This window comes from Saimiri boliviensis, chromosome 4 (assembly GCF_048565385.1).
Source record: "Saimiri boliviensis isolate mSaiBol1 chromosome 4, mSaiBol1.pri, whole genome shotgun sequence".
Taxonomy (NCBI): domain Eukaryota; kingdom Metazoa; phylum Chordata; class Mammalia; order Primates; family Cebidae; genus Saimiri; species Saimiri boliviensis.
The window spans coordinates 153,828,499-153,847,985 of record NC_133452.1 but is presented as its reverse complement, the minus strand read 5'-3'; positions in this window follow the sequence as shown (position 1 = coordinate 153,847,985).

The window sequence follows — 19,487 nt, the reverse complement described above, 5'->3', positions numbered from 1 at the left end:
CATACACATGGACAACCTTAAGCAAGTCACTTCTTTCTATACCTCAGTTTCCTCATCTGTTAAGTGGAGACAGTAATGGCACCCACCTCATAGGTATTATTAAATGAAATAAGGATGCCAGTTGTTTACCTCAGTGCCTAAGACACTGTAATAATTATGTGTTAATTATTGATATTCTGATTATTGTCGTCATTATTCTCTTAACCTCTCTAGAGGTCATAAAGTCAAAGAATCTTATGTTGATAAGGACAAGAGGCACCATCTACATTCAGGAGTTCCTTTTCAAAAGTCCCTAGCATGTGTCTGTCCAGTTCTGTCTCACCAGCACTTTCCCTGCCCAGTTGATATTTAGGCAATCTGAAAGCACAATTTGGAAGAATTTGGGGTTCAAGCTAGACAAAGTGGGTATCCTCAGGAAAGTTTCATTCATTCAGCAAACACTTATTGAACATGTACTCTATGCCAAATATTGTGCTGGGAATACTAAGTAGAGAGGCATAAACTCAGGCTGGGTGTGGTGTCTCATGCCTGTAATCCCAGCACTTTGGGAGGCCAAGGCAGGTGGATCACCCTGAGGTCAGGAGTTCAAGACCAGCCCGGCCAACATGGCAAAACCCCATCTCTATGACAAATACAAAAATTACCGGGGCATGGTGGCGCATGCCTGTAGTCCCAGCTAGTCGGGACGCTGAGGCAAGAGAATTGCTTGAACCCAGGAGACAGAGGTTGCAGCGAGCTGTGATTATGCCATTGTACTCCAGCCTGGGTGACAGAGCGAGACTCCATCTCAAAAAATAAAATAAAATAAGGCATAGACTCACAGTTCACAGAGTACACATTGCCTGCTCTCGGTCACTGTAGAGGCAGTCAATGCTGAGAAGCCCCGTCAATCCGTTTGTCAAATGATTCTCTCGCTGGGGGCTTTGTGATACTTGAAATCCATCAGGGCAGAGGTGGCCCCACTGGCCAGTCATCCAGGCCCCCACCTCTCTAGGCACCCCCCGCCTTTGGCTCAGTTTCTTCCCTTTGCTTTCCCTGCCATGTTCCTTGCTTTTTTTGTCCTCAGACCAACTGTGCCATTCAAATATTTCAACATTACTTACCTGCCTACTACGGGATACTCTTTCCATACAACTTGTTAGTCGTGTCCACATCTTAATGCATTTTGTGCTGCTATAACAGAATACCGCAGATGGCGCAATTGACAAAGAGCAGAAATTCATTTCCCATAGTTCTGAAAGATGAAAAGTCCAACATACAGGTGCTACAGGTTCAGTTGTCTTGTGAGAGCTGCCTCCTCTGGAGAGGACAAATGCTTCATCTTCACGTGGCAGAAGTCAGACGAGCAAGAGACTGAATGCTGTGTGACACCTCTTTTATAAGGACCTTAATCCCATTTGCAAGAGAAGAGTCCTCATGGCCTAATCACCTCTGAAAGGCTCCACCTCTTAATACAATGGCAATAGCCGCATTTTGGAGGGACCGTATTCAAACCATACCACATAATACATACCTGCTCTTTCAAAATAACTTTTACAAATGCCTCTCTAGGGTCTTACACCCTTATAAATCAATAATCAATGTTAGAGGGCAGTTTGGCGTCATTCTATCATCGTATTTTTCCGTTCCCCTTTCCAGAAAAACTCCCAAAGCAGTTGTCTATGCTTGTGGCTCCGCTTACTTCCTCATATTCTCTTCGAAATCAACTGTAATCAAGCTTCCATTTCTACCACACCACTGAAATCACACTCATCAATGCTGCTAGTGGGCCTCTAAAATACTAGAAGGCCTTACAATGCATCCTGACACTGACCACCCAGAGTTGGCACTGATGCCCCACAAGTTAAGGGCTCAGTCCTTCATAAGACTGCCCTCTCTTCAAACACTAGGCACAAGTTGGGGGATCTCCAGGCCATCTACACTTCTGACAAACTGGTTACAAATTCAGAGATTCCCATGACCCTCAGGTTTGATGATTCACTAGAACAACTCAACAGATTTCCACAGAGTACTATATTTATGGGTATGTTTTGTTATCAAGGATACAAAACAGGGCTAGTCAAATGAAGAGACACAGAGGGTGAGATACAGGAGGATCCTGAACACAAGCTTCCATCCCCATGGAATCAGGGTCCCCCACTCTCCCAGCACATAGATGTGTTTACCAACCAGGAAGCTCCCTCACACTTCAGTGGCCAGAGTTTTTACTGAGGTTTTATTACAGAGGCATGATTGATTGAATCCTGGTTATATGATTGAAATCAATCTCAACTCAAGCCCCTCTTCACATTCCACATGTCAGGAGATCAGCCCAATACCACATGGCTCAAAGCCCAATCCTGCTAATCACATGGTTGGTTTTCCTGGCATGATCAGTCCCATCCCCCCTCTTTTTCTTCTTTTTGAGACAGGGTTTCACTCTGTCACTCAGGCTGGAGTGCAGTGGTACAATCTCAGCTCACTACGACCTCCGCCTCCTAGGCTCAAGAGATTATCCAGCCTCAGTCTTTTGAGTAGCTGGGATTATAGGTGTGTGCCATGATGCCTGGATAATTCTTGTGTTTTTAGTAGAGACGGGGTTTTACCACATTTGCCAGGCTGGTCTCCAACTCCTGAACTCAAAGCGATCCACCCACCCCGGCCTCCCAGAGTGCTGGAATTATAGGCATGAGCCACCATGCTGGCCCCCTTCCTCTTGTCAGTAATCTGGAGTCATTTCATTAGCAAAAACTATCAGGGCCCACTGTGACTAGCAAAGGCACTCCTATTGCTTGGGAAATTCCAAAAATTTAGAATCTGCCTCCAAGGAACAGGGATAATGACCAGACAAATTCTTTATTATGCAACAACCCCCTCTTGCAGATCCAACGACCAGAGTTGTACCTCTCAGCAGGATTCAACACAGTGAATTGCTTTCTGTTTCTTGAAAGTTTCTTTGCTGAGTTCTTGGCTGTCCTCCTACCCCGCTGGCTATGTCTCCTTCTTCACTAGATTCTTTCCTAAGCATCTGTCTGGCCTGTAAGTCTCAGAGTGCCCAGGCCTCTTCTTTGTATGTTCTTACACCCAGACTCATGCTCTTAATCAACAAAAGTACACTGATGACCCCAAATCTTTATTATCAATCCAGTCACTGCCCTGAGCACCAGACTTAGCCATCCAACTCCTTACTCCACCTGGACATCTGAAGGGCCTCAAATTTAACACATCTATTAGCAGGAAATGTGACATGTCCATTCCTGGTGTTCTCTTTCTGTGAAAGGAATTCACTTCATGGAACTCTAGGCCTCACTCTGTCCGTGACTCACTCCACTGCCTCGGGGGTTCTGATGAGTAAACTCAGGGTATATACTCACTTGAGAGCAGAGAACACATGTTCTCTTCTGTGCTGTAAGATTCACTGAGGAGCTCGACCTGCACAGCACTGCCTGGGGCTGAGAGGTAAGTTTGCCTAATGCTGGAGTTTGGCTCGGGGTTTTCTTTTTCTCACTCTAAGTCACTAACCCCAATTGTTCTCTATCAGTAGTCAAAGTAATATTTCAGTGTCTACCTCTAGTCTTTCTTTTATTTCTCAGGCAGAGAAGAGGGGTGACACTTATGAGGGGTCCCTTTAAGGTCCCCCACCAATGCCCAGAGCCCTTGATTTCTATCACTGAACATGCATCCATCTAAGTAGATGACAATTCATTCCTTCCAGTTGCTCAGATTCATTAGTGACGGTTCTTTCTCTAAATATATCCTGAAATCTGGCTACTTTCCACCACCCCCTGATAGTCTATCAGGCTATTCTGAGCTACATCCTCTCTCATCTGCACTACTGAAGTGGCCTCCTGACTGGTCTCCCGACTCCCACTATCCTCTGCTTATGGTTCGGTTTTTTACACAGCAGTCAGAGTTATTGATCTTACAGAAATGAAGTGTGGAGCATGCCATTCCCCTGCGGCCTCCCATCACAATTAGAACCCCAGGCTTTCACACGTGACCTGGCCCTGACTCTCCATCCTCATTTCCCACCACTGTCCTGTGCTCTCCCTCTCCAGGCACAGTGCAGCCTCCTGCTGGAGGACTCTGAACTCCCTGTGCCTGGAGCACTCCTGCCCAGACATCATGTCTCATTCCCTTGCACCCCTCAAGTCTCTGCCCAAATGCCACATTTGGGCAGAGTGTGTTGAGATTCCTTTCTAAAGAGTGTTGAGATTCCTTTCTAAAGAGCTGACACCATCCTTAGTACCCCATGACCTCTGATTCTTTTCACTACCTATTTATTCTATATTTACTGATTTTATTTATGTTTCTCTCTATTAATAAACGGGTATATTAATCTTCTGGGCTCCCATAACAAAATACCATGGGCTGAGTGGCTTCCACAAGAGACATTTATTTTCTCACAGTTCTGGAAGCCGGAATTCTATGATCAAGGTGCTCTGAGGGTTGGTTTCTAATGAGGGCTCTCTTCCTGGTTTGTAGACAGTGGCCTTCTTGCCGTGTCTCCACATGGCCTTTGTGAGGAGGTCATAAGGCGGGGCCCTAATTCAGTGAAGTAGTATTTTTATAAAGAAAGGAAGAGACACCAGAGACCTCCCTTTCTCTCTCTACTTGTGCAACTTATCTATCCAACTCACTGCCCTTTGATAGGTGGGAAACCTGGAGTACAGACCCCTCACTCAGAGCTGCTGACACTCCCTGTATCAGATCCTAGAAGGAAAAGTTAAGTTGTACATGTAGAGAGAGAGAAGGAGGCCTATGGTGTCTCTTCTCCTCTTTATAAAAATACTACTTCATTAAATTAGGTCCCCACCCTTATGATCTCCTCCCAAAGGCCTTGATAATGGGAAGTAAGCTCCCTGATGGCAAAGATGTTGTCTTCTTGTTTACTCTAATAACTCCATGCTTTGTTCTAGTGCTTGGCCCATGGTAAGCACGCAGAATTGTTGTTGGTAAAAAAATATCAAAAACATCAGCTTTGGAATCACATCAATGTGGATTCTAGCTCTAACTCAGCAACTTACTTGCTGTGTGACTTCAAATGACTAAATTTCTCTTAGCCAGAACCATGAGATAAAGCTTCTAATCCGCAAAATGGGGGTGGCAATAGTGTACTGGAGATTAAATGAGAAAATGTATGTAAAGATCTTAGTATGGTTCATGATACAAATAACCTAATATGTGATAGATGCTAATAACATAATCAATACAGACTTATACCCATCTCACATGTGGTAAAAGGGTCACCTGGACTTTATAGGAGTTACCTACCTGATATCCATTATCCATCACCTCCATCTCCCTTATTACCACAACTCCTATGTTCTTGACTGCAGCCATGTTCTTGTTAACAGCACTACATTTCCCAGCCTCCCTTGCAGGTAGTGATGGCTGTGGCATGTAGCTCTGGCAGATGTTACAAAAACAGCAGTACCTAGATGTCAGATTGCCAGATTAGCAAATAAAAATTCAAGACCCACAGCTAAATCTGAATTTGAGATAAAAAATAAACACAAACCACTGCTCAACAAAATAAGAGAGGACACAAACAGATGGAGAAACATTCCACGCTCATGGTTAGGGAGAATCATTATCGTGAAAATGGCCATACTGCCCAAAGTAATCTATAGATTCAATGCTATCCCCATCAAGCTACCAATGACCTTCTTCACAGAACTGGAAGAAACCACTTTAAACCTCATATGAAATCACAAGAGACCCCGCATAGCCAAGACATTCCTAAGCTGGAAGCATCACACTGCCAGACTTCAAACTATACTACAAGGCTATGGTAATCAAAACAGCATGGTACTGGTACCAAAACAGAGACATAGACCAATGGAACAGAACAGAGACCCCAGAAGAAACACCAAACATCTACAACCATCTGATCTTTGACAAACCCAGCAAAAACAAGCAATGGGGAAAGGACTCCATGTTTAATAAATGGTGTTGGGAAAACTGGCCAGCAATGTGCAGAAAGCAGAAACTGGACCCCTACCTGTCATCTTACACTAAAATTAACTCCAGATGGATCCAAGATTTAAACATAAAACCTAACACCATAAAAACACTAGAAGAAAACGTAGGCAAAACCATCCAGGACATAGACATAGGCAAGGGCTTCATGACTAAAACACCAAAAGCATTGGCAACAAAAGCCAGGATAGACAAATGGGATCTAATTAAACTCCAGAGCTTCTTCACAGCAAAAGAAACCATCATTAGAGTGAATTGGCAACCAACAGAATGGGAAAAAATTTTTGCAATCTACCCATCTGACAAAGGGCTAATATCCAGAATCTACAAAGAACTAAAGCAAATACACAAGAAAAGACAAACAACCCCATTCAAAAGTGGGCGAAGGATATGAACAGACACTTTTCAAAAGAGGACATATATGAGGCCAACAAACACATGAAAAAATGCTCATCATCACTGGCCATTAGAGAAATGCAAATCAACACCACACTGAGATATCATCTCACACACGGAGGTTAGAATGGCAATCATTAAAAAATCAGGAGACAACAGATGCTGGAGAGGATGTGGAGAAATAGGAACACTCTTACACAGTTGGTGGGAGTGTAAATTAGTTCAACCATTGTGGAAGACAGTGTGACAATTTCTCAAGGATCTAGAAATAGAAATTCCGTTTGACCCAGCAATCCCACTATTGGGTGTATACCCGAAAAACTATAAATCGTTCTACTATAAAGACACATGCACACCTATGTTTATTGCAGCCCTGTGTACAATAGCAAAGACCTGGAACCAACCCAAATGCCCATCAATAATAGACTGGACAAAGAAAATGTGGTACATATACACCATGGAATATTAAGCAGCCATAAAAAACGATGAGTTCGTGTCCTTTGTAGAGACTTGGATGAATCTGGAAACCATCATTCTCAGCAAACAGACGCAAGAACAGAAAGCCAAGCACCGTATGTTCTCACTCATAGGTGGGTGTTGAACAACGAGAACATGTGGACTCAGGGAGAGGAGCATCACACACTGAGGGCAGTTGGGGGGTAGGGGAGAGACAGCGGGGGGTGGGAAGGGATAACATGGGGATAAATGCCAGATATAGTATGCACCTAAAGTAAAATAAATAAATAAATTTAAAAAAAAGAATAAATGAATAAATGGTAATAGCCTGCAATGACACAAACATTTATTGAGTGCTTTCTGTGTACCAGGCACCGTTTTAGGCATTTTACTTTAATAAATGAACGCAAATTAAAATTCAAGACTAACGACACAGTTCATGGCTTTTTCAATAAAACCAAGTTCTCTCTGCAAAAGCCATGACTGCTTGGAAGACATCATGCCAACACTGTGTGGGACTTGCCACATCTATTTGCTATGAACCCATCAACTTCATATCAATTAACAATTTGCTTCTAATGCCTTCCTAACTCTATCTCTCTGTTGTTTTTGCCATGTCATATTAATGGGAAAGAAGAATCAGGAAGGAAAGGCTGAACCAGGAACCCAAGGAATCATCATTATCACCATCATCATTTTCATCAAAATAGCTAATATTCATCGAAAGCCACTGTTATATCAGATTCTAAGTTCCATATTGTTCATTCATTATCCACTTAATTCTTACAGCAACCTTAATATGTAGGTATTATCATGCTCAACTTGCTCAAGATCAAGTAAATAATTGACTTGTACATCACAGAGTAAGAATTCAAACCCAGGAACCAGATAACTCCAAAAACCATGCTCTTAGTTAAACAAAAAAATATCAGGCACACAAAAGTGATTTATTACAGAGCCAGCATGGGTGCTTCTAAGGTGACTTCTAACATTAAAGAAAGGCATTCTTGGCTGGGTGTGGTGGCTCATGCCTGTAATCCCAACACTTAGTGAGGTCAAGGTGGGCAGATCACGAGGTCTGGAGATGGCCACCATCCTGGCTAACAAAGTGAAACCCCATCTCTACTGAAAATACAAAAAAAAAAAAAAAAGTTAGCCAGGCGTAGTGGCATGCACCTGTAGTCCCAGCTACTTGGGAGGCTGAGGCAGGAGAATCACTTGAACCCAGGGGGCGAAGGTTGCAGTGAGCCAAGATGGTGCCACTGCACTCCAGCCTGGGCAACAGAGCAAGACTCAGTCTCAAAAAAAGAAAAAGAAGAAAGAAAGAAAGAAAGAAACAAAGAAACAAAGAAAGAAAGAAAGAAACAGAGAGAGAGAGAAAGAAGGAAAGAGGGAAGGGAAGGAAAAAGGGAAGGAAAGGGAAGGGAAGGGGAAGGGGAAGAAGGAAGGGAAAGAGAGGAAGGAAGAAAGAAAGAAAGAAAGAGAAAGAGAAAGAAAGAGGGAAAGGGAGGGGAGGGGAGGGAAGGGGAGGGAGAAGGGAAGAACGAAGGAAAGGAAAGGAAGGAAGAAAGAAAGAGAAAGAAAGAGAAAGAGAGAAAGAAAAGAAAGAAAGAAAGGGAAGGGGAGCAGAGGGGAGGGGAGGGGAGGGAAGGGGAGGGAGAAGGGAAGAAGGAAGGGAAGAAAGGAAAGAAAGAAGAAAGGTTCCTGTTCTATCAGTAGACTATTCATTTATTAGGTTTAGAAAAAACTAAGTCTTATTTATGTCGTTTATGATTTCTAGTTATCTCTCCAGCACTCAGACTAGAAATTGCTTGGTAAATACTTGCTGAATGAATGCCTAGTGATGATAAATGACCCTGGTATCCAGAGAGGGATCAGAAATCTCTATGTGAATTATGCCTTTAAAATAAGGCTGAAATGAAGATACTAAGAATACCTCACAGCATCATAAATTTCTTTGTCTCTCTAGTATTTCCCTCCTGACAAAAAAAAAAAATAAACAACTTTTTATTATAAATATGTCCCAAATATTGCAGGAGACATATTTCTAATAAGACATTATTTGTGGTATATCTGCAATTTCAATTTAACGGGGCATCCTAGATTTTATCTAGGAACACTTCTCAGATGGGACACTTGAGAAATTTCCTTAGATGATGTATTAAGGTTCTTCATAGAAACAGAACCAATAGGGCCTGTGTTGTCATATATAATAATTGCACGTTTGTACTTCGCTACTCTGTGTTCTTCATGCAGCAGGCTGCGCTGATCAGCATGATATTTTTTAACCTAAATGTTCAAAGCAGTAACCAGACACTGAACTACATTGGCAGTCAACCCACTAGACAAGTGCTACTCATTGCATCTGTACCTCTTTTGACTCCTTCTAAATATTCCTACAGCCTCAGAGCAGTATCAGCCTCTGCCATGGTCACAGCTGAGAGGTCACCCAGGGCCGAGACATAAAGAGAATCCAAAGCAACTTGTATACAAGCAGTACATTAGGAAACAGAGACTTGTGACTTCCATTTCTGTGACATAGCCACATTGTTTTGGAATTCATTAAAAAAAAAGCATGAAGATGTAAACACTAGAAGAGTTTTCTTCTAAAATTCGTAAGGCTATGAATTTGCCCACCTGTCCAGACATCCTCTTATAGACAAAGCTAAGCTATTTCAGTGCTTGTTCCCGGTTATAATTTGGCACTTCTGCTCCTCTGGCCAAGGGACTGAATCAAAACTAAAATGATGCTTTGACCTTGACTCTGAGGTGTACATGGCTGGTTCAGTGCCTTGCTCCCGGAGCTCATCCAGATGGTAAGATTGTTGAGAATGAGGAGCTTGTCTTCACCATCTTTGAATCTCCTGCATTCCCTACTGCTGAGTTTCATTTATAATCAGAGCTCAGTTAACGTGGACTGGTTCATTGGCACATGTTACTGAAAAGCAATTGGGCTTCTGCGAGTTTGGCACGTGATTGAATGGAGGTAATATTTTATTAATATACAGTTAGCTTGTAGGTTTCAAAAAGAATATCTGAAACATCCAGAGAACTTTCTAGAAAAATATTTTTCAGTTTATACCATGAAAAGGGAGAAAAAGTCATAGATAATTTTAAATAATCATAGGGAAAAGGGTGCCTTGCTGTTGCTAGTAGAGTTGTTTTTACTGATCCTGACATCAGCCCCTATCTCATGGCCGTGGAGATGCTCTAGCTGCAATAGACTCACGCACAGACACCTGCAGAGCTCTGCAGCTGGGAAAACAGCCTAGAGGCCTCACCAGGCTACAAGACAAACTGTCAGACACTTTGCATGCTGGGAATGATACATTCCTTATAAGCTGTGTCATGAGTCATCTGCAGAGGCAGTTTGTGAATGACTCTCCTTACAAAGTTGGATTTCTTACGTCCCAAAGGCAGTGGTCTTCTCTATACAGTATATTAGTTCCATGGCTCTCTGAATGTCTGCTAGTTTCCTCTCTTTCTCTGCAATCAGGCTTTCTCCAGATGACAAAAAGTATATCCACCACACTTACCCACGAATAGCCAGTGTTATGGGCTGAACTGTGTCCCCAGATAGTCATATGGTAGAAGTCCTACCCCTCAGTACCTCAGAACGTGACTGCATTTGGAGAGAAGACCTTTAAAGAGGCCAGTTGAAATGAGGTTGTTATGGTGATCCTAATCCAATATGACTAGTGTCCTCATAAGAGGAGGAAGAGATGCCAGGGATGTGCGTGCACAGAGGACAGGCCACACGAGGACACGGAGAGAAGGCAGCAATCTGTACGCAAAAGATAAGGACCTCAGGAGCAAGCAACCCAGCTAGCACCTTGATCTTGGACTTAGGGCCTCCAGAACTAAGAAAATCAGTTTCTGTTGCTTAAGCTTCCCAGCTTTTGGTATTTTCTTACAGCAGCCATCACGGCCAAATACACCTCCCCCTAGCACCCCAATTTTGCTGTTTACAGCCTCCACACAGAAAGAAAGTGACTCTCTCAGTTCCAGTTCTTCAGGTACCCTGGGAGGACTGGCCGGTCTCAGTCAGGTCCACCCTTGGACATGGCGAAGGACCCGTGACTGCACACACAGAGCAAGTGTGCTGGTCCTTCACGGCATTCTCCCCTCCATGTGTTTCTGCTGACGCAGTCAGAATTTGATCAGAAACACAGAACCATTAGGATAGCCTTACATGCACACACCTGTATGAATTTAGCAGAAGGATTTCACCTTATACAATTGTAGGCACTAGTTAATTTCTACCAGGCTGTTTCTCTGTGTCCGATGCTGGGAGTTGAAATTTGCAAGTTAGATAGCCTAGAAGGAAAGATAAATGCAAAGGGGAGTCTGCGGACTGCATTTTGTACACTCTCTGAAATTCATATGTTGAAGCCTAATCCTCCATTTGGTGGTTTTTGAAAGTGAGGTATTTGGGAGATGATTAGGTCATAAGCATGAAGCTCTCATGAATGGGATTAATGTCCTTGTAAAAAGAGACACAGAGAGATGATCCTGGAAGGAAAAGCAAAAAGCAGGCATCTGTAAACCAGGAAGAGGGCCCTCACTGAGAACGTGACCATGCTGGCATCCTGGTCTGACTTCCAGACTCCAGAACAGTGAGAAATAAATGTTTGTGGTTTAAGCCACCCACTCCCCATTCCGTCACAGCAGCCTAAGCTGATTAAGACAGAGGAGACAGTAAGGACAAGCCAAAACCTGCGGGATGGACTGAATCCATGCCATTCCCTCTCTGCCTCCAACCTCCAGGATGGGGTGCCCAGCAGGACTCAGAGCCAGGCCTCTTTTTTATGGAGCTAAACACCCATCTGGCCCAGGATTTGCAAAAGATGAGAGAGGATCCTGAAGAAGTGTAGTAGCTGCAGGCCTGCTGCCGTCTCACACCAGCAACGTGAGCCGGCAGACACACGACAACACGTGCACGGCTGCCACGGTGCCGAGTGCACAGAACGCACAGACAATATGACGCACTCTGGTCTTGAGCAAGACGTCTCTTGCAGCCCGCCCTAACTGGAATTATGCAGAAAAGGGAATTCTGGAGAGCGCAGTTCGGCCTCACCATGGTGACATGTGATAATGTGGCAGGCCAGGTCTTTCTAATACAGGCCTCCGTAACAATTGTTTCAGTACTGACTGAGTGGTTAAGTTAAATATTAAAAGCTAAAACAGAAAAAAGCCGGTGTCCTTATGCAAAGGCTGGAATGTAACAAGCTCACCAAGAGTTTTGCCTAGGCATTTCCTGAACCTTAAAGCATGACAAAATAACGAAGGAATTCTTAACAGGACCCATTTATGATTAAACAAATTTCATTGTGGGTCTGAAGAAATTCCCCTGGTCTCCACAAACCAGTTTACTGAGGGTCTGAAGGAACTCTCCAAATCTCCATGATTTAGCAGGAGACAGGATAAGGGTAATCACCCCAGCACCTGTATCCATTTAGATTAAGTAAATTTACTAAGGCTCCAGAGGAAGGTCTTCAGGACTTTGTTATAGATAGAAAGAAGTTAATCACTTACGTTTTTAGATGAAGGCACACTCACACATAGATAAATAGCTTGAAGGTAAGCTCTGGAAAACTTTGTAATTTTGAGTTGGTCTGGCAACAATTTCCAGGCCTTACTCCCTATAGCCGGTTACAGAAATAAAAACTCTCTTCCTCCCCAGTTCATCTGCATCTCATTATTGGGCCACGAGAAATAGCAGCCCAAGCCTCCGTTCGGTCCATGAACAACGAGGCTCCTCCCTGCAGACCTGCGTGGTTCTTCACCAGAGGCCTCTGCCTCCTGCTCTTTCCTTTTCTCACATTCTGCATCCCACCTGGTTCCCCCCTCACTGCCTTCCCATTTTCTCCATTATCCATCAAGGCCAAAGTTCCAAATGACTGGGCATGTTTCAGAAACTGTTAGGATTAAGAAGGGCCCATAAGGCCGGGCGCGGTGGCTCAAGCCTGTAATCCCAGCACTTTGGGAGGCCGAGGGGGGTGGACCATGAGGTCAAGAGATCGAGACCATCCTGGTCAACACGGTGAAACCCCGTCTCTACTAAAATACAAAAATTAGCCAGGCATGGTGGCGCGTGCCTGTAATCCCAGCTACTCAGGAGGCTGAGGCAGGAGAATTGCTTGAAACCGGGAGCGGGAAGTTGCAGTGAGCAGAGATCATGCCACTGCACTCCAGCCTGGGTAACAAGAGCGAAACTCCGTCTCAAAAAAAAAAAAAAAAAAAAAAAAGAAGGGCCCACAAGAGCCCTGCAGACCCTCAGCAGGGCTGTGTGGATCACTACCCTTCGGTAGGTGGGAAACCTGGGGTGCAGACCCTTCACCCAGAGCTGCTGGCTCCCCCTGTACCAGTCTGAAACAGGTACCTACCCATCCGAAACTGGTTTTTTATTCTACCCTTTGGATCCCGAAAAGTGAGAATGAGGCAGATTAAAATGATAATTTTACTTTCTCGCATTTGGAAACGCATCTAGCTAGCACTGAGTGATATTCTTGAAACAGGATTTTTTTGCCTCCTTCCCAGAAGGGCAGGAGTATCTTATTATCAAAAATGGAACCTTAACAGATTCAGAGAAAGTGCTGCACCATCCCTCAGAAAAGTCTAAATCCAGATCCTTTACACATATTCCATGGATATAAATCTCGCTTTTCATGACCCCTCCTTGATTATAATCGAATGATAGAGGAGACGGATTTTTCAAGGGGAGGATAGCTCCTCAAGGAGAAATACCTGTTTCCATGGTGACAGCCTATTAAGTTACATTTGGAACAGAGAACTGGAAAAAGTAGTTGACTCGAGATTTTGAATTTTAAATCTACATAATCAGTTAAAGGGTTGGGAGATTTGCAGGCCTCCGGAATGACTTCAAATGTTGGGACTCAGAGTCACAAGACATTTCCTAAGTGCCATTCCTAGCTCGGGCAGGTTGCTTTTTATCTAGGCCGACCAGGGAGAGTCCAGGAGACAGAGATGAATTTAGAGAATTTCATGACCCCTGCATTGGGAAAGCAGGCCTTTCTTTGCCCAGGTATCTCAAGCTTCTCTAAAGCATGTCTTAGGAATTTGTTATTCAACCTGTGGATTTTCCTCACTTGGGGTCAATTAAATTATCATTAGAATGACGGTTTAACAACCTTGGCTGTAAATTACAAAAACTTGGAGAGCTGCTTGAACAATACCAGTGCCAGAGTGCTACCCCTAGAGATTCTGATTCAATTTGGACTAGGGCCCAGGTGACGGTATTTTTTTTAAAAAACTTCCCAGATGATTTTAATATGCATCCATGGCTGAGACCCAGACCTGGTTAAGTGAACTCCCGCAACTGTCTTGATAGAAGGTGGGTCTTCACCACTCATACACCTATTTACTGTGTATTATGAGACCTTCATTGAGTGATCTTCCTGACCTGTCAGCAGCCCTCTGGGGTAGAAGTTGTTATGACCTCCGTTTTGTAAATAAAAACTGAAGTATACAAAGGTTGCACATTTGTTCAAGTTCAATGCTCTAGCTAAAAAGCATAGAGCTGGATTCAAACTCCAACCTGAATGACCCAAGGCCCATTCTCTTAACTACCATGTCAGTGCCCTCTGCATTCCTGGGTAGCCCATTGGCCGCTGAGAAAATGCTCAGCTAATTCTCATCCCCTTCCAGGAAGAGGCAGAGGCACAGAGAGAAGATACGTATTGTTGGGTGGACTCTCAAGTTCTGCTAATGAGTTCACAGAGACTTAGTACAGGTGGAGACCTTCAAGGGCACCTGGGCCAAACACTTCATTTAATAGATGAGGAAACTGAAGGCCAGAAAAGCTAAGTCACCTTCCAGTGTTAACAACCAGGTTGATGTCGGGCCCCATCTTCTAATTCCAAGCAGCATTTTCCCCTGCACTCCTTAGGCTCACGTTGTTATCTAGCAGCGGAGAGGAGACAGTGGATCTGCAAACAGCATTGGCAGCTGGCACACGTGAGCGCTGTAGATGGGGAGCACAGCAGCAGAGGGGCTTACTTGTGGCTGCTACAATGAAGGAAAATGTCATGAAGGAGGTGGCATTTAATTTGAGCTGAAATTAGACAGGCTCTCAATTTGCTGAGCTGAAAGAATATTTCATGAGGAGGAAATAGTGTCAGCAAAGGCCACGTATTAGTTTGTTCTCATGCTGCTAATAAAGACATGACTGGGTAATTTATAAAGGAAAGAGGTTTTACTGACTCACAGTTTCACCTGGTTGAGAAGGTCTCACAATCAAGGCAGAAAGCAAGGAGACGCAAAGTCACATCTCACATGGCAGCAGGCAAGAGAAAACGTATACAGGGAACTCCTCTTTATAAAATCATCAGATCTCGTGAGACTTTCACTATCACAAGAACAGCACAGGAAAGACCCTCCCCCATGATTCAGTTACCTCCCACTGGGTCCCTTTCATGACATGTGGGAATTATGGGAGCTATAATTCAAGATGAGATTTGTCCGGGGACACAGCCAAACCGTATCAGGCCAGAAGTGGTGAGTTTTTTTCTGGAAACAGGCTAGCGTGAATTGTCTTGAGCAGAGGGAGCATGTGAGGAGAAGAAATGGGAGACAAGGCCGGGAAGCCAGAGCCCCATCTGAGGGCTGTCCCTGAGCTCAAACACAGTGGGACCTTGACTGCTGTGGTGGGTGAGGCACTTCTGAAATAACGTGGCCCAGTGGCACAGGCCAGGCCACTGTGGACAGTGACCGGGGCTGGGGACAAGTCATCGAATTCATCCCTTTCAAGGTGATGAAGGCCTGAATGTCCGTCAGCTGAAGTCATGGGAAGAGGAGAGAATCGGGAGGGCATGGGAGAGAGAAGAGCAAAGAGCTCAATGGGGAAGAAGATGAAAATGAGGGAAAGTGTGATCTCCATTGTATAAATGGAAACTGAAGCATATAAAAATTACACACTGGCTCAAGTTCAATGCTCTAGCTAAAAAGCATGGAGCTGGAGAGGTGTGGGAGACAAAAATCAAACCCTTCTGGGTGATGGAATTCTGCCCACACTGGACCCCACCTCATACAACAGAACCAAGAAAGAATAAAGGTGTGGTGGCAAAACCCTTTGGGGCTTTTACTGACAAATCTGGCTTCTAAGGTGAGAGCTCAATGAGAGAGGAAAGCCCTGCAGGAATGAGAAACGAAACAGGTGCTAGGGTGGGGTGTGGGGCAAGAGGAGCGGGTGGAGTTGGGAGGGAAAGGCAGCTGAAGAAGAAAGAACTGGAGGTGGGGTGGGGTAGAACAGTCTCAGAGGATCATCTCTGTTTCCTGCCTCTTGGCCCGGAAAGATGAGCAAAGTGATCTTGGTGGGGACAGCACGTGGCAGGAGCAAAGTGCTATGGCTATGAATTCAATTCTACTGAACCAAAGTCGTTTGAACATAATGTATTTCCATGTTGTCAGTCGAGATCATGGAAAGAGAATTCCTTTCAGGCGGTTCCACTGAAGAACGGATAAATGGTGGTTCCATTTAAAGAAGGAATGGGCGGAGCTAAGAAATCAACAGGAGGTGTTGAGGCACCCAGAGACTAGCAACAGGACGTCATAATGTACCCGGGCTTGAAGACAGGACAGTGACGGAACAGCTGCTGTCACCAAGAAGCACAGCCAGTGTCTCCACTGTGGTGCCAATGCAGGATGGACAGAGAAGAAACATCCCAACTTATCTCTTCTTCTGCGTGCTTTCCATTGGCCGAACACATCAGGAAGCTGGAGGGCAAGGCAGCCCAGCTGGGGCGATTCTTAGGGCTCAGCCTGTCCAGGCCCGGAGCAAAGCAGAAAAGGGAAGAGAATGGATTTGGGGGAGGGAGAGGGGCAAATGGAGAGAAACCAGCACACCCAGTGAACACAAGGCCTTGGCCCTGAGTCCATCAGAGCACTGGCGTGGAGCTCTGACCCTTTCGTCTGCAGTGAGTGGCCAGGCTGCCTCAGAGGCAGACACAGCTTTGCTGCGGCAACTCACTGGCTCCTTCTTCTGCAATGTCTGGGAACTAGCATCTTTAGAAGCTTGAGTGGGTGTTTTGTTTTGTAAAAATTGCTGCCAGATAAGCACAAACCTTTCAAGTGATGGCAAGTCTTGGCCTTTTGTACCCATATTTTCTATAAACATGGGTTTTGCAACGTGCTAAAGTCTTTTTGTCCACTCCGGGTGTGAGGAAGTTTGGAAGATGTGGTTTGGCAGGTGAATTGCTGAACTCCCCAAATATTTGGGATTTTTTGTTTTATTGTAAATTGACTGTAATTATATATATATATATTAGACTATAACATGATTTATGAATACAGTGTGGGATAATTAAGCTAATTCGCATCTCTATCACCTCAAATACTTATCACTTTTTGCAGTGAGAACATTTGAAATTTGTTCTCTTGGCAATTTGACATGTGCAATGCTCTGTTATTAACTATATTCACCATGCTGTTCAACAGAATTCAGAAAAAAACCCATATTCCTCCTGTTTGACGGAGACTTTGTACCTTTTAACCATCATCTCCTCATCTTCCCCTCCACCCCCCACCTCTAGTAATTGCCATTCTACTCTCTGCTTCTATGAGTTTTAGATCCCACACAAAGTGAGAACATGCAGTATTTATCTTTCTGTGTCTGACTCATTTCATTTAGCATAATGTTCTCTAAGTCCATCCTTGTGTCACACGCGATAGAATTTCCTTCTTTTTAAAGGTTGCATAGTATCCCACTGTATTCATATGCCAGCTTCTTTATCCATTCATCTGTTGATGGACACGGGTTGATTCTGAGTATCTCCATCCCACAACTGAAGACCCAACAATCTTCTTCTTACACCTTAAAACCCAAACACAACCCAGCCCAGCCAGGTCACAGGAGCCACCGCCAACTTCGACGTGCAGCTGACTGTTCTCCCCTTGGCCAGCTGAAGAGGGAGACTGTCCTTTTTCCTAGGGGAAGACAGGTGTCCCCAATCCCAGATGTCACCGTGTCGGGAAACTGTTTTTTCTTTGCTCTGTGTGTTACCCCACAAACACAGTGCTAAATGTAATCACCAAGTTCTCTCACCTCCTTTGTTCAGGACTTCGGGTAACTGTTAAATGATATTTTTATGGACGGGAGGGAAGGGAGGTTAACTCACCGCAGTTTAGATACATTGTTGGTTTCCAAGTTCCAAATGAGCTTTTGAAACAAAGCCCATCTGCACACCAGAGACTGTTAAGGTTTCCTGTATTAGCTATCCAATGAAATAGGAACTCAAGTGAACTGGTTGTGGAGTGGTCCGTCTACCCATGAACACAGACCAGTAGGTTTACATAAAGTGCTTGTGGTCAGGAGAAGAAAGAAGAGAAGGGCCCTTGATAGCTGCTTTCCCCTCCAAGTACAGAAAAATGATGCACGTAGTTCCAACTGATTTTCACCTGAATAATTAAGAGATTGTTATGAGCTTCATGACTCAAGAACTGTATCTTCAAGATGATCAAGAATTTTAAAATGGTACTTCATTTGGCTACTTCAATTAAGTCCTATTGTAATAGACATGGAATTCCTCTTCTCCAAAGAGCTCATATTACTCCATGTTTGCCTTGAACTTATCCTCACGAGATTTCAGAAAAGTGCTTTCAGATATTGCTTCATCATGCATTCAGGGAAGCCGTGCCATGTTTTGACCACCCACAAGGCAACTTACTTGTTCATACCATCACAGAAGGCACCTAAGATTTAAAATTGTTCTTCAAAGTTAGTCTGTAGCTGAGAAAGGAACAGGAGGCAGGCCTCATTTTCTGGGTTCTGGGTTCCTTGTAAATCAGTAGCTCCCAAACTGGCAGTGCCTAAGTCGGCTTGTTTAAAGTGCACCTGCCTCAAATTCCCTGAATCAGAATTTCCATCCTGCCTCAGATTCCCTGAATCAGAATCTCCAGGGAGTAGGGCCAGGGTGGTGTTGAGCTGCATGCCCCATCCCAATGCTCAGGCGTATCTGGGACACCACTCTCCAGCCCCCAGCTGTGGGCCACCTGGGAACTTTGCTTGGCTACCTCTACTGGTTCCTGTGCCTTCCAGTAGTTCTGTTTGCTGTCTGGGTACATTTGGTCTTTGGTATCTGTATTAGGCAATTCTTGCATCACTATAAAGAAATACCTGAGACTGGGTAATTTATAAGAAAGAGGTTTAATTGGCTTAGGATTCTGCAGGTTTTGCAAGCATGGCACCAACATCACTTGGCTTCTGGGGAGGCCTCTTCTGGGGATGCTTACAATCATGGCAGAAGGCAGAGTGAGAGCAGCACTTCACATAGCCAAAGCAGGATCGAGAGAGTGAAGGTAGAGCTGCTACATACCCTTAAACAACCAGCTCTCACAAGAACTCGCTGTCTCAAGGACAACACCAAGAGCAATGGTGCTAAATCATTCATGAGAAATCTGGCCCCGTGATCCAATCACTTCCCATCAGGCCTCACCTCCAACACTGGGGATTACATTTCAATGTGAGATTGGGGTGGGAACACACATCCAAACGATGTCAGCATCCACATCTGAGCCTCTGTTGCCTCCTGGCACTGGCACATGAAGCTGTGCTAAAGAACTGTCCCACAGTGGCTTCCCTAGTCTCAAAAATTAGCAGGTAATTCCTGTGCACTCAGGGCCTCCTGGGGCAAACTGATGAAGTCCATTCTCTGTAC